We start from the raw sequence: 15,333 nt of genomic DNA, 5'->3' as shown, positions 1-15,333 counted from the left end.
AGATAGCTTTTATTTTCAATTTTTAGAGTTACTTCTACAAAGAAATAAACAAGTTGAACTTCAGGTTTTCGTATTAGAAACCAAACTGAAAAGTTTTTTTAAATCATTTTAAACATTTCCCCCAACAATTTTTTTTTTTTTTCTTTTTTTAAGACAGAGCCTTGCTGTGTCACCCAGGCTGGAGTGCAGTGGCATGATCTCGGCTCACTGCAACCTCCGCCTCCTGGGCTCAAGCGATTCTCCCACCTTAACCTCCCGAGTGGCAGAAACTACAGGCACATGCCACCACGCCTGGCTAGTTTTTGTATTTTTTGTAGAGACAGAGTTTTGCCGTGTTGCCCAAGCTGGTCTCAGACTCCTGAGCTCAAGTGATCTGCCCACCTCTGCCTCCCAAAGTGCTGAGATTACCCCCAATAAATTCTTTACACCCACATACACAAGGTTCAGTAAGATATTTTAAAAATTGCTATTTAATGTCACTACAGCATCATTTTTTGATTTTGTTTTGTTTTTTGTGTTTTTTTAGAGACACGGTCTTGCTGTCACTCAGACTGGAGTGCAGTGACACGATCATAGCTCACTGCAGCCTCAAACTCCTGGGCTCAGGTGATCCTCCCGCTTCAGCCTCTGGAGTAGTTGAATTACAGGCATGCACCACCACACCCAGCTACAGCATCATATTTAAAGGAAAATATAAAATAGACATGTTCCATAAGATCAAACAGAAGCAAACTCAATTTTTTTAAATATAAAATTCACATAATAGGCCAGGCACAGTGGCTCATGCCTGTAATCCCAGCATTTTGGGAAGCCAAGGCGGGCAGATCACCTGAGGTCAGGCGTTCGAGACCAACCTGGCCAACATGGCAAAACCCCATCTCTACTAAAAGTACAAAATTAGCCGGGCTTGGTGGCGGGTGCCTGTAATCTCAGCTACTTGGGAGGCTGAGGCAGGGAGAATCTCTTGAACCCAGGAGATGGAGGTGGCAGCAAGCTGAGATCACGTCATTGAGTTCTAGCCTGGGTGACAGAGTGAATCTCAAAAAAAATAATAATAAAATAAAATTCACATAATAATACCATTCAATCTATCCAAATTCTTAATAAAATGGTTCTATGATTTTTTTTCCACTACTGCTATTACAAACTGGATGGTATTTATATAAATTTCTTTATTACTTCAGAAGTATATGTCTTATATTTATTCACATCATCATCATTCAAATTTAAATTCTTGTCAATTTTTAAAACTAGAGAATTTGTCTTCTGATAGCTGTTAACTGCAGTACAGAACACCATCGCTGGCTATAAATTAAATCTTACCCCCTTAAAACCAGATTTTGTTGAAGAACTACAGGAAGAAAGACAGTGTCACATATTCTCTCCACAAGCTCTGTATTTGGTGAATTTTGCTTTAAAATATTCTAATAATGCTGAATATTAACTATAGGTTGTAATTTGATATCCATGACTTTGTAACAATTGGCATAACAGTCAGAAGCTGTCTCCAAAGAAACCAACCAATGGTCCAAGAACAGGAACACAAAAACATGGGCTGAAATTCATGCTTAAGATACTTTCTTTGTAATACTTCCAAAGATTAGCATGAAGAAGTGACCCTAGAAGAGATAAATGGACAAGGAATTTACCCCTATTTAAGAGATGAAAAATATGTGGACTACAAAATAGTCTCCCGACCAGAAAGTCACATAAATTGTTGGATACATGACTGGGATAAGAACTCAGTTCTCCATATTCCCAGCACCTGCCACAATAACATGCAGGGAAAGGACATTAAAAAATAGAGACGGGCTCAGTTGTCACTCGCACACACCCTCTGAGAAGCCAGTTGCAGTGGCTCATACCTGTAATCCCAGCACTTTGGGAGGCGAGGCGGGCGGATCACTTGAGGTCAGGAATTTGAGACCAGCCTGGCCAACATGGTGAAACCCCGTCTCTACTAACAATATAAAAATTAACTGGGCATGTTGGCAGGCACTTGTAATTCCAGCTACTTGGGAGGCTGAGGCAGGAGAGTCACTTGAACCCCAGAGGTGGAGGTTGCAGTGAGCCAGAGGTTGCAGTGAGCTGAGATGGCACTGTTGCACTCCAATCTGGGTTACAAGAGTGAAACTCTGTCTCAAAAAATAAAAATAAAAATAAAAAATAAAATGAAAAGAAAAAAAGACAAATCAGTCAGGCATGGTGGCACAAGCCTGTGGTCCTACCCAATAGGGAGGCTGAGGTGGGAGGATTTGCTTACGCCTGGAGGTCGAGGCTGCAGTGAGCCTTGATCATGCCACTGTACTCCAGCCTGGATGACAAAGCAAGACCCTTCTCAAAAAAAAAAAGACATAAAGTGAACATTTTTTATTTATTCTATTTCTAATATTTATCTATATGTTTAGCCGGAATATGTTTATCTAAATCTCTGTTTGGTTTTCTTTAAGTATGAACCTGAGAAATGCTTTTTTTGTGTAAAAGTAAAAAGCAACATTAATTCCTAAATGTAGTCAATTATTTGGGGTTTTTTGATTGATTGTACTCCATATAACATAAATTCTGTGTTTTTAAAAAAGAGTAAAACTAAGCAATACTTTGTTATAACAATAAAATAACTTTAGACAAAGCAGAGGCCACAATCATAATAATTTTTCAACCTTCTCTGTGTATTTCTTAATATAACATTTAACTAGTTTATTCTCAGTATTTTTTTTCATTTGTTATAATTCAGTAATGGGCTGGGCGCTAGGAAAAACAGAAAATGAAACATGGTCCTAATAAATTTAAATTTGAAATGCTAAAATGGAATGTCCCGTGAGTGCAGTTTTTATCCCCTCAAAGCAGGGCTCCTTTTGATGTCATGGGAGAGTTCAGAGAGCAGGGATACACGGGCAAGGAAGAAAAGGAGAACAGACGGACAATGACTAGAAGTTGGCATCACATTTCAAAACTTGGGTGCTGAATTGCTCTTGCAGCCCTAAAATTATATTCTGAAATACAAGAACCTGCTGATTCTGAATATACTTGAAAGGAAAAAGGCTAGGACCTCCAACCCTTGAGCACTTTGATTGATAATCAGTGGAAAGGGTTTAAAGGATCAAACCGAGAGGTCTTGAGATATGGGTAATATGTTGAATCACGTGAATTGAGATTAAAAAAAATGTAAGAAGCCACTTCTACATAAACAACACTCCAGAAAAACAATAGAATTAGGCAGAGAGAACACTGTAATGATACAACTTTGGAAAAAAGTGCAAAGTGGCTTTTTCTAAACAAAATTTTTAGTACATCCGAAGCAGTTGTATTTTTAGCTGCAAACATACATAATAATAAACACCAGTGTTTGCTCCTCTGTCAATCAAGATAAAAAGTAGAAATTTATATTCTTGGTCTTTTGCTTCTAATTTTACAGGAAATTATACAATTTGTCTCAGATTGTCATGGAGTGTCAACGAGTGTCATGGAGCAAATTTGACGCGGCAGGCTCGTGACAAAATCACCAAATCTCAGGCCGATCATCTTTCCCACAACCATGGTACCTCTTGGTTTGTCTAGTCCTTTCCAGGAAGACTTGGTCAGGGCAGAGGGGATTTTTACTCTTGAACTGTGCCTTCCAGGCAGATCCAAGGCTTGCTCTAAAGACTACATCGTCTTCTCTGCATCTCATTCCCTGCCTGGATGATTGGATTTGCTAGAGCTCAAGGTTCACAGAACCAAAACTTAGGGTGAAATATGTCCCTTGCAAGTTGAATTTAGGCTAGACCAACTCCAACTCTTGCCGGTAGGAGGTGTGTGAAAAGAACGCAGACCGTAGATTCAATCCTCAGGCAGCTGGATGCAATGCCAAGAGTTTCCCAAAACACTGGGAATTCAAAAGCATTCATTGGTGTCCCCTATTGATAAGAAGCCATGATAGTGACTGCATGTTAAGCTCTTGAGAGAGAATGAGTGATTAAATCACACTAAACCATTTAAATGATAGGTTAGTAACAGGACAGGTATTTCTAGGTCCTGGCTGTACTGTGTAGTCATATAGGGAAGTTACAGCAAACTAGGCCGGCATGGTATTTCCATCTTGTCTAATTTGACCATTTAAGGTCTTCCACCTTGTCACCACCTCGGGGGACGGGGCAGGAGAGAGAGGGAGAATATAAAAGAAAAAAGAGGCTGGGTGTGATGGCTCACACCTGTAATCCCAGCACTTTGGGAGGCCGAGGCGGGCAGATCACCTGAGGTCAGGAGTTCGAGACCAGCCTGACAACACAATGAAACCCTGTCTCTACTAAAAATACAAAATTAGCTGGTGTGGTGGCACATGCCTGTAATCCCAGCTACTTGGGAGGCTGAGGCAAGCGAATCACTTGAACTTGGGAGACAGAGGTTGCAGTGAGCCTGGAAACACGAGCGAAACTCCGTCTCAAAAAAAAAAAGAAAAAGAAAAAACAGAGATTGAAAGTAGAAACAAAGTAATCTAATTACATCAATCACTTTTCTCTCTTTTGAAGAAGTAAAAAAGTCAGCTTGTATATTTGTATCTATTCCAGCACCTGTTTAATGTTTTATCATGCGGTGTTTCAATACAAGTAAATACATCAGAACACCATTTGAATACCAAAGGAGATCTGAAGAGGTACAGCATAACCCAGCACCCTTCAAAATTGGTTTGGCAGCTGGGCCCCGAGGCTCATGCCTGTAATCCCAGCACTTTGGGGGGCCAAGGCCAGTGGATCACTTGAGCACAGGAGTTCAAGACCAGCCTGGGCAACATCACGAAACCCCATCTCTACAAAAAACACAAAAACTAAGCCGGGCATGGTGGCACATGCTTGTAATCCCAGCTACTCAGGAGACTGAGGTGAGAGGATCAGTTAAGCCTGCAGGTCAAAGGTGCAGTTAGATCGTACTGCTGCACTCCAACCTGGGTTACAAAATGACACCCTGTCTAAAAAAAAAAAAAAAAATTCGTTTGGCACACTGCACTAAAATTTTTTATTTTAAAAAACCCCTACATCTAACCTTAATGGATTTAATAAAGAATAACTAGAAATTTTTTTTAACAATTTGATTTTTTTTAAGGATCGGGAGATTCTAGGGAAAACTGCATCTTTTGGGAGACTTCTTAACATCTCTCTGATAAATTAACCTCTTATGGGCTGCCAAATATATCACTACAGTTGTGACTCAAAGATCTTCTGTTGTCTAACACAAATAACTAGGAAATAATTGAACTTCTGGAATTGCAGATGACGTTAGAAACTCTATTTTGAAAGAGGGGAAGAGAGGTATGGTTAATATCCCAAAACAGGCTGAGTGCAGTGGTTCATGCCTGTAATCCCAGCACTTTGGGTGGCCGAGGAGGGTGGATCACTTGAGGTCAGGAGTTTGAGACCAGCCTGGCCAACATGGTGAAATCCCATCTCTGCTAAAAATACAAAAATTAGCAGGGCATAATGGTGGGTGCCTGTAATTCCAGCTACTCGGGAGGCTGAGGCAAGAAATTGCTTGAAGGCCGGGCGCGGTGGCTCAAGCCTGTAATCCCAGCACTTTGGGAGGCCGAGACGGGCGGATCACGAGGTCAGGAGATCGAGACCATTCTGGCTAACACAGTGAAACCCCGTCTCTACTAAAAATACAAAAACTTAGCCGGGCGAGGTGGCAGGCGCCTGTAGTCCCAGCTACTCGGGAGGCTGAGGCAGGAGAATGGCGTAAACCCGGGAGGCGGAGCTTGCAGTGAGCTGAGATCTGGCCACTGCACTCCAGCCTGGGTGACAGAGCGAGACTCCGTCTCAAAAAAAAAAAAAAAAGAAATTGCTTGAACCCAGGAGGTGGAGGCTGCAGTGAGCCGAGATCACGCCACTGCATTCCAGCCTGGGCGACAGAGCAAGGCACCATCTTGTGGAAAAAAAAAAAAATATATATATATATATTCCCAAAACAACCACAAACAGTAAGTGTATGTCAGGTCCAGTCACCATCCTGAGTGCTTTACATACATTATCACATTTAATCTTTACAGTTACCTGTAGGGCAGGTATTACTTTCCCCCCTCTACAGGTGAGAAAACAGGAGCTTATAAAGATTAAGTATCTTATGCAAGTCAATCCCATTAGTAAGTGGACTGAACTCAAATTTATGTGGCTGTGTTCTTAGCCACTATACTTCCTCATAAATCAGGTTCCGCAAAGGAAAAGCACACTCAGAGACGCGCTCTCAGACACGCAGGTTATTCACAGAATCAAGGAATCTTGGAGTGATCGTCTCTACTATATTTTGATTACCACAATATTCCAGACATTAATTCTACTACATATCTAGGCTCAGCTTTCTGTTAGTAAGTTTAGTGAGTGAGAAAAAGAAAGGTGCAAAAATAAGTCTATGTTATCACAGAATATCTTTTCGTGATATTCCCTGTACCTGTACACTTTTCTGGAAGAAGGCAGGGGAGAGAATAACTAAGTCACCATCTCATAAGTAATATAAAATGAGCTCTCTGCTTCAGCTGCAAATAAATCAGTTCTATGAGGTACCTCATAGTAATGGAATTACGCCTTTAAAATTACTCCTCATACATGGAGAAAGAATAATGGTGCTTATGAGCCCCACACCAGAGGAAATATTGGAATATGGTCAATAAAATAGTGATGTTTTTCTTATTTGCATACAGAGACTCTAGGACCATACATCAAAATTTATGAGCCTCAATTACTTAACGCTGGAGAGGCAAGTAAGTTAACCTCAACTGGGAAGCGCAGTCCCACAAACTGTGTATTGTCAAATATACTTTCAAGGACACTAGGGACAACAGTTAGAAGCAGAAATTAAAGAACAAATTAGGGGCTAGGCACAGTGGCTCATGCCTGTAATCCCAACACTTTGGGAGGCTGAGGCAGGAGGATCACTTGAGGTCAGGAGTTCAAGACCAGCCTGACCAACATGGCAAAACCCTGTCTCTACTAAAAATACAAAATTAGCCAGGTGTGGTGGCGGGCGCCTATAATCCCAGCTACTCAGGAGGCTGAGGCAGGAGAATTCCTTGAACCCAGCAGGTGGAGGTTGCAGTGAGCCGAGATCGTGCCACTGTACTCCTGCCTGGGCAGCAGAGCGAGACTCCATCGCAAAATGAATAAATAAATAAAAATAAAGAGAAAACAAATTAGGGAAAATTTGCAATTAAAGATGGTAGACCAAACATATGCATTTATCTCTCTCTCTCTCTCTAGAAACTCCCCGAAATTATAGTAAAGAGACTTTTGTGAAGAGCACCATTCCCAAGGGCAAAGAGAAGAGGAGAAGAGAAAATATCAAAACTTTTTTTTTTCCATTTAAAAATAGAGCTTGGATGGCCGGGCGCGGTGGCTCAAGCCTATAATCCCAGCACTTTGGGAGGCCGAGACGAGTGGATCACGAGGTCAGGAGATCGAGACCATCCTGGCTAACACGGTGAAACCCCGTCTCTACTAAAAAATACAAAAAACTAGCCGGGCGAGGTGGCAGGCGCCTATAGTCCCAGCTACTCGGGAGGCTGAGGCAGGAGAATGGCGTGAACCCGGGAGGTGGAGCTTGCAGTGAGCTAAGATCTGGCCACTGCACTCCAGCCTGGGTGACAGAGCAAGACTCCGTCTCAAAAATAATTAATTAATTAATTAATTAATTAAAAATTAAAAAATAAAAATAGAGCTTGGAAAGTAAAAAGGACTAGCCAGTCAAGGTGGCTCATGCCTATAATTCCAGCACTTTGGGAGGCCAAGGTGAGTGGATCACCTGAGGTCAGGAGTTTGAGGCCAGCCTGGCCAACATGGTGAAACCCCATGTCTACTAAAAATACAAAAATTAGCCCGGCATGGTGGTGCGTGCCTGTAATCCCAGCTATTCAGGAGGCTGAGGCAGGAAAATTTCTTGAACCCAGGAGGCAGAGACTGCAGTGAGCTGAAATTGTGAGATGAGGCTGCACTCCAGCCTGGGCAACAGAGTGAGACTGTCTCAAAAAAAAAAAGATAAAAATGAAAGTAAAAAGGACAAATGCTAATAAAGTAAGAAGTCCATAAAGAAAGCTTCAAAAGAGATGTGTCCAAGAAGATGAAACTGATAGAACTGCCTGATGAGCTTGAATATATAATATTAAGAAGGAAGTTTAAGGATAGTTAAAGAAAAAATAAAACAGAAAAAAAGGCTAATTAAAGAATGAAGAATAGGACAATTATGTACTTCAATGAATTTTTTAAATGGTTCAAGAAAGCAAAAATAATCATAGTATACCACATAGCTCAGGTGTAAATAATATTCACACAGTCATAAAGTCATAATCTGGTAAGTGCTGAAGATTTATCTAAACCAAATTATGATACTCTATGTAGGAGGGATGGGGGATGGTGTGTGTGTGCGTGTGTATTTGAGACTAGTCAGGGGCTGGGCATGGTGGCTCACATCTGTACTCCCAGCACTTTGGGAGGACAAGGTAGGAGGATCAAAACCAGCCTGGGCAATATAGTGAGACCTCATCTGTACAAAAAAAAAAAAAATTATAAAAAGAGAAAAAGAGAATATTACTAAAGAGCTAAATTCTCATCTTCCATATCAGGAAGTAAGTAGACAATATCTTAACTGAAAAATCTTGATATAGCACTATAAGTAATAAGCAGTTGCTTAGTGACGTGGCTATAATTCTCAAAAGCAACAACTAAAAGTTTGAAAGAAGATATTTCTAAAGAACCTAAAAATGGAGAAAAGAGGCAGGCAGGTGAGAACTGATTTTCATACATCTTACAGGATTATTTAACTCTTTAAACCATGAGCATTAATAACTCTAATAAAAATAAAATGTTTTAAATTAAGGTGGATTTTCATCTTTTATACAAGGAAAAGTAAATGAAAGTCTAACGGCCTAAGAGAAGAAAAAAATTATCATAAACTGGGAGGTGTCTGAAAGTGAGCAAGTAAGGGAAAGACCATTTTAACTTGAAGAATGCATGTTTCAAAGCTGGTAAACTTATCCTTTCCTCAGATATCATCCAAAGTCAACAAGAAAAACAAGAAGCAACAAAAACTTCTTCACCAGTGAAACCGATACACATCTATAGCCCCAAACAGTAAAATGCAAAGACCCAACGCTCATGGAGAAGCAGTAATTAGCACGGCCCAGAGCGGGAAGTGAAACCTAAGAGCCTAGACTAGAAGCTAGTATGTTGGTCCTCAGGCTCAAGAGTTAGAAGAATCAGATACTGAAGATGGTGACAGAGCGGGGGTTGCTGAAAAGAGAAGGCTTCACTGAAAGTCTACACAAAGAGCATTTGGACTCCAGACCCCAACTCTCCCCTCTGCAGTCAAGGGTCTACCCTCCCCACCTTCACAAGAGGCAGGAGGTTTATTCTCTGGAGCCACTGAACCAAGCTTGGGATGCCTAATCGTTAGGCAGTAGGCACTGTGTTGGGCACAGCTCAGGTGCTGAAAGCAAAGTAGAGGCATTAAGTAAAACTCTGTGTACAGAACCACATGATACTCCCAGCACTTTGGGAGGCCGAGGTCGGGGAATCACCTGAGGCCAGAAGTTCAAGAGCAGCCTGGCCAACATGGTGAAACCCCATCTTTACTAAAAATACAAAAATTAGCCAAACATGGTGGTACGTGCCTATAATCCCAGCTACTCAGGAGGCTGAGGCAGGGGAATCACTTGAATCCAGGAGGCGGAGGTTGCAGTGAGCCAAGATCACGCCACTGCACTCTGTACAACAGAGCAAGACTCAGTCTCAAAACAAAAAAAGAACCACATGATCCCAGCCCAGCTCCAAGGATGTCTGCAAACCTCTATGAAAACCTCTACTCCCTTCAAAAAGGAGCACCCAGGAACAGTAAGCGCTGTGAACACCCTTCCTACGGAGCCCAGGAAACAGTCAACATCTCGGTGGCAACTATGATGCCCCAAAGACCAGAGGCCCATTCCCAAACATTTTAGACCGCCTACATTAGCCCCTTGTGTCCCCACCCCAACAAATGACACATTGCGTTTCCTAACAAGAGGTGGGTGGGTTCCCTGGCCATTTTTCATCTTGTTTAGAAAAAAACAACACAGATGTATATTTTTCTCACATCCAAGCATTGTGGCTGTCACACTTGTCTTTGTTCAAACCATTTCTTCTGCCACAAGTGCCCTCCAGCCCCTCATCTTCCTGGTAAAATCTTCATTCCAAGAACATCCAGAAGGTTGTCTTCTTTCTCTAGTTTTCCTTTTTTCTCTTCCACTTGGCAGAATTAATTCCTCTTGTATGTTTATTCCCATAGCTCTTTCAGCTTACCTTCAAGACAGCATTTTGTTCTACTGTACCCTTGTCATTACCTTGGGTGTGTGTATCTGTACTGGATTATGAACTCCTTGGTGAAAAAAAAAAACAAAAAACAAAAAGCAATGTGTCCTATCCTTCATTGAATCGCCAATATCTCCAATCTCTTGGATCAAAGTCTGATAAGAATCAGCTAGTGCCATCAAAGGACTAGCTATCATCTTCAGGAATTCCACAAAGCCTGAGGAGGTGCCTATGTATTGGGAAAAATTAGCATAGTATACTCCGTGTAAGAATGCAACATGAAATATATTTATTACTTTTATGTAATAAAAAGCATGAAAGTTTCTTTTTTTTGAGACAGAGTTTGCTCTTGTCGCCCAGGCTGGAGTGATAGGGCACGATCTCAGCTCACTGCAACCTCTGCCTCCTGGGTTCAAGCAATTCTCCTGCCTCAGCCTCCCGAGTAGCTGAGACTACAGACACAAGCCGCCATGCCCGGCTAATTTTTGTACTTTTAGTAGAGACAGGGTTTTACCATGTTGGCCAGTCTGATCTCAAACTCCTGACCTCAAGTGATCCACCTGCCTTGGCCTCCCAAAGTGCTGGGATTACAGGCGTGAGCCACCGTGCCCAGCCTGAAAGTTTCTTTAAGCTAGAAATAAGACCCTAGAAATATATGTACCCATGAGCTTCACTTCCATTCTTGGGGAAAAAAATCACCGCCCAATCAATTCAGTAAACACTTTCAGAAAGCTTGGTCCTGAATAATAAACAGCATGGTTCTTAATAACTAACCCATTTGGATCATCTAGTTCCCCACATCAGAGGGACAGTTTTGGGAGAATAAGAAGAAGGGGAATTTAACAAAGCCCTTGCCAGCATCTTAGAAAGTACAGGACATGCTTGTAACCACGTGCTGGTTGTCTGACTACACAAGGAAGGCCTGGAAGAAGAGATCTCTAGGACTTTCTCTATGGCCTATGCTCTAGGCCTTATTGTTAATAGCAGCAACTACTCTTAGTGTGTTTAGCCCTGGAGGATCACAGCAGACGCCAATGAGAAACATCCCACTTGATATTGCCACAGTCCAGAGCAGTTGGACCCTTTCAAACAATTGTCTTTGACAATGAGCTCACCATCAAAAATCTTAACACCAGAGGAAACCAGCGTCCTTCCTGAGAGGGATGCATTAAATACACAGAAAGGAAGAATTTACAGTACAGGAAGTAGGAGTAACAGAACAATCTGAAAGGGACTTTAAAATAAGTTTGGAGCTGGGCAAGGTAGCAAGAAGCTGTAGTCCCAACTACTGGGAGGCTGAGGCAGGAGGATTGCTAGAGCCCAGAAGTGCAAATTCAGCCTGGACAACATAGCAAGACCCTGTCTCAATTTTTAAAAGAATACAAAGGCATGCAGTGAAAAGAGTATTACATCATCCTGGACAAATCACTTTAAATGATATTAATAACTTTGTTTGAAATGTGTATACAGCTTGAGAAAGAATAGAATCTACAAGGCAAGAACAGGACATTATTTTTTTAAATTATCTCCATATTTTTAAATGAGCTAAATGAAATAGTAGAGATGAAAATATTGAGGCTGGGCACACTGGCTCACACCTATAATCCCAACACTTTGCGTGGCCAAGGTGGGAGGATCATAAGGTCAGGAGTTTGAGACCAGCCTAACCAACACGGGGAAACCCTGTCTCTCCTAAAAATACAAACATTAGCCAAGCGTGGTGGTGCATGCCTGTAATTCCAGCTACTTGGGAAGCTGAGACAGGAGAAGCACTTGAACTCAGGAGGCAGAGGTTACAGTGAACCAAGATTGCTCCAGGCCAGGCGACAGAGTGAGACTCTGTCTCAAAAAAAAAAAAAAAAAGAAAAAAGAAAAAAGAAAGGACAATATAATCACTTGGATTTTCAATAGGTAGAACACTATTCTAGGGCCTGGTAGAAAGTATAGCTTTTAGACTCCATGTATATTCAGCTTATTTTATTTTATTTTTGAGACAGGTTCTTGCCCTGTCACCCAGGCTGGAGTTCAGTGGCACAATCATGGCTCACTAGAGCTTCAACCTCTTGGGCTCAAGCAATTCTCCCATCTCAGCCTGCCATGCAGCTGGGACTACAGGCACGAGCCACCCTAGTGTCATATTCAGCTAATTTTTCTTTTTCTTCTGCTGAGATGAAGTCTCACTTTGTCTCGAACTCTTGGTCTTGAACTCCTGGGCTCAAGCCAACCTCCCGCCTCAGCCTCCCAAAGTGCTGGGATTACAGGGCATATGTCACCACACCCAGACCCTGCATTAACTTTCAAAGAGTCCTTAACAGAGTTCTCCAGCCTGGATTCCTCACTAGGGTTCCTTCTCATACACCATTACCAAAAAAGTGTTGCATGCTACCATGTGACCGGCATTAAGCTGGAGAGGAGGGGAGTGGTAAGAAAAATGAAGGCCAGTCTCTGCCCTTGAAGAATTTACTGCTTAGTAAGAAAGTGATTTCTGTGAGAGACGTACAATAATAGAATATACTGTAATGATGAAACCTGTCATTGTAACAGTTACCACATGCCCAGCTCTATATAAAATGCCCACCCTATTGCATTTTGTAATCCTCATAACACTGTAAGATCAGTATTATCATCCCCATTTTACCGTGGAGAAAACAGGTGCTCAGAAAGTTACAGTAACTTTCTCAGGTCAAACGAGTAGTAAATTTTAGATTTAAATTTCAACCCATGTCTTCTGACCCCAGCACCACCCACCCACCTCCTCTTTTTTTGCTACACTTGGCTGCGTTTGCACAAAATGCTTTCAGGGACTCGCTTCAACAGCACATCTACTCAAATTGGAACAATACAGAGATTAAGCATGACCCCTGCACAAGGATGACACGCAAATTCATGAAGCGTTCCTTAAAAAGAAAACAAAAAGCAAAGATGCTTTCAGAGCTTGCAGGAAGGAGAAATGGTTTGACCTCATAAAAGTCTCCGTCTTCCTCTTAATAGGAACCATTTTTTTCTACACCATAATAAAACAATCATCACTCCGAGCATAATGTTTTGTCTAAAAAGTCAATAAATTATACATAAGTCATGGTTCCAACTTACAAGGAGCTTCTACTTTAGATAGAAAGTGAAGGGAAAACTATATCATGTGTAAATATTATAATATGTAAATAATATGTGTGTAATGTATAAAAATGAATGCTAGGAAGAACAGTAAAGATAGTCAAATAGTCAAAGAAAGCAGCATGAAGGAAAGGATAAGAGAAGAAAAGCAAAGGAGTCAAAGAAGAATAGAAAGATCGTAGTGGGCTGGGGCAGTGGCTCACGCCTGTAATCCCAGCACTTTGGGAAGCAGAGGTGGGTGGATCACCTGAGGTCGGGAGTTTGAGACCAGCCTGGCTAACATGGTGAGACCCCATCTCTACTGAAAATACAAAAATTACCCGGGCATGGTGGCAGGTGCCTGTAATCTCAGCTACTCGGGAGGCTGACACAGGAAAATCACTTGAACCTGGGAAGCAGAGGTTGCAGTGAGCCGAGACTGAGCCACTGCACTCTAGCCTGGGCAACAAGAGTGAAACCCCATCTGAAAAAAAAAAAAAAAAATCGTAGGGAAGTTGACTCAAACGTTTGGGAAATTTAATCCGTGTGTTCACATGAACATTGGCAGTTTTTCAATCCTGGCTCTTCTATTTACCAACTATTTGAAAGGTATTATTAACCTCTGAACCCCAAGTGTCAATTTCTTTATCTCTCAAATGAGGCGAAGAATTCCAACTTACAAGGAGCTTCTACTTTGTATAGAGAGAAAGTGGGGGTGGGGGGTGGGGAATTATCTCATGTGTAATTATTATATTTATATAAAATTTATGCAATATAAATATTATGCAGGCTTTTGTCAGAACTAAATGAGATAATTTATGTGACATGCTCAGTGCCCTACACATCCTCAGAAGTCAACAAATGTCAGAAATATGCATGTATATTATTCCATCAAAAGCTGAGAAATTTGAGGGAAATGTAATTACAGCCTTCTAGAACATGAAGAGTTTTGAAAGAAAAGATGATAACTGTTTTCCATGTTCACAGAGGAGATAACCAAAAAAAAAAGGATTTAAATTAATACGATAGGAGTATCAGAGGTTGGAATACATTTCAGAGAGTTGGAAGAGGGGCAGGTTATTAAATGAGAAGAGATTGTTGTCTCTTTGGACACATTTTAGAGAAGGCCTTCATAAGGCAGGGGGGATAGATTCCTTCTAGGACTAAGATGATAGGATTCTGTGAATATATAAGTTGGTATTTGCCAATAAAAACTTCCTCCTGTGTGGCCCTTTTTATCCAATAATGATTTCCTGCTCTACTTTGGCTGCCAAATATATCCAAAATGTAATCAGTGTGTAGATTCATAAGTGAAATTGCAAGCTTTAGAAATCATGGCTAATGCTCTAATCATTTGTAGTAGAGTTTTAAAGCCAGCCAGTGTTTAAGGGGTCTTGGGTTTTAAACTCAGCTGTAGTTTTGTTTTAACCTTTTCTCCTTCCAAAGCCTCAGATATCAGCAAGAATCCTCTTCTTTAAGCACTTTCTTTTCTCATTAGAATTACTCCCAATTTCATCTTGAGTCAAAGTAAAATTTCACAACCTGGGCCTCCAGGGTATCAACCAAATTAAACCACTCCTCCACAACCTAATTCTCGAACACTTTTTCTAACCAGGAAAAACTACTAACCTCTGTTAAGCGCCACATCAAGAGCATCAGCTGCTCGGCCTTAAGGCTTTGAGATGCTGAAGTTGAGACAGGCTGACCTGGCAGAGTCCAACCAAGTGAGGCAAGGAAGGACCCAGCAGCAGGCACAGAAACTGGACTTCCAGGCACTAGGTTCTCTCTGGAACTAATTTGCCTGTGACCTAAACCTTCCCGCTTTGAATGCGCAAGTCCCTGAATCTAGTTTGGCAGGCTGATAGCTGCCTCCTGTGTCTGCTTCTCTTATTTCCTGCTTTTGCTTAATCCCAGTCCTAACCTCTGGCTCTCTAGCAGT

The 15,333-nt window shown here is 41.5% G+C and overlaps 1 non-coding gene across 1 annotated transcript; it reads left to right on the top strand.

Moving 5' to 3' along the window:
• Nucleotides 1–13,102: 13,102 nt before the first annotated feature.
• On the top strand, nucleotides 13,103–13,207 carry LOC112611235. Its single transcript, XR_003116603.1, has one exon. It is a non-coding gene; the product is annotated as a U6 spliceosomal RNA (small nuclear RNA).
• Nucleotides 13,208–15,333: the final 2,126 nt, after the last annotated feature.

This window comes from Theropithecus gelada, chromosome 17, assembly GCF_003255815.1.
Source record: "Theropithecus gelada isolate Dixy chromosome 17, Tgel_1.0, whole genome shotgun sequence".
Taxonomy (NCBI): Eukaryota; Metazoa; Chordata; class Mammalia; order Primates; family Cercopithecidae; genus Theropithecus; species Theropithecus gelada.
This window is presented reverse-complemented; position numbering and strand designations above follow the sequence as displayed.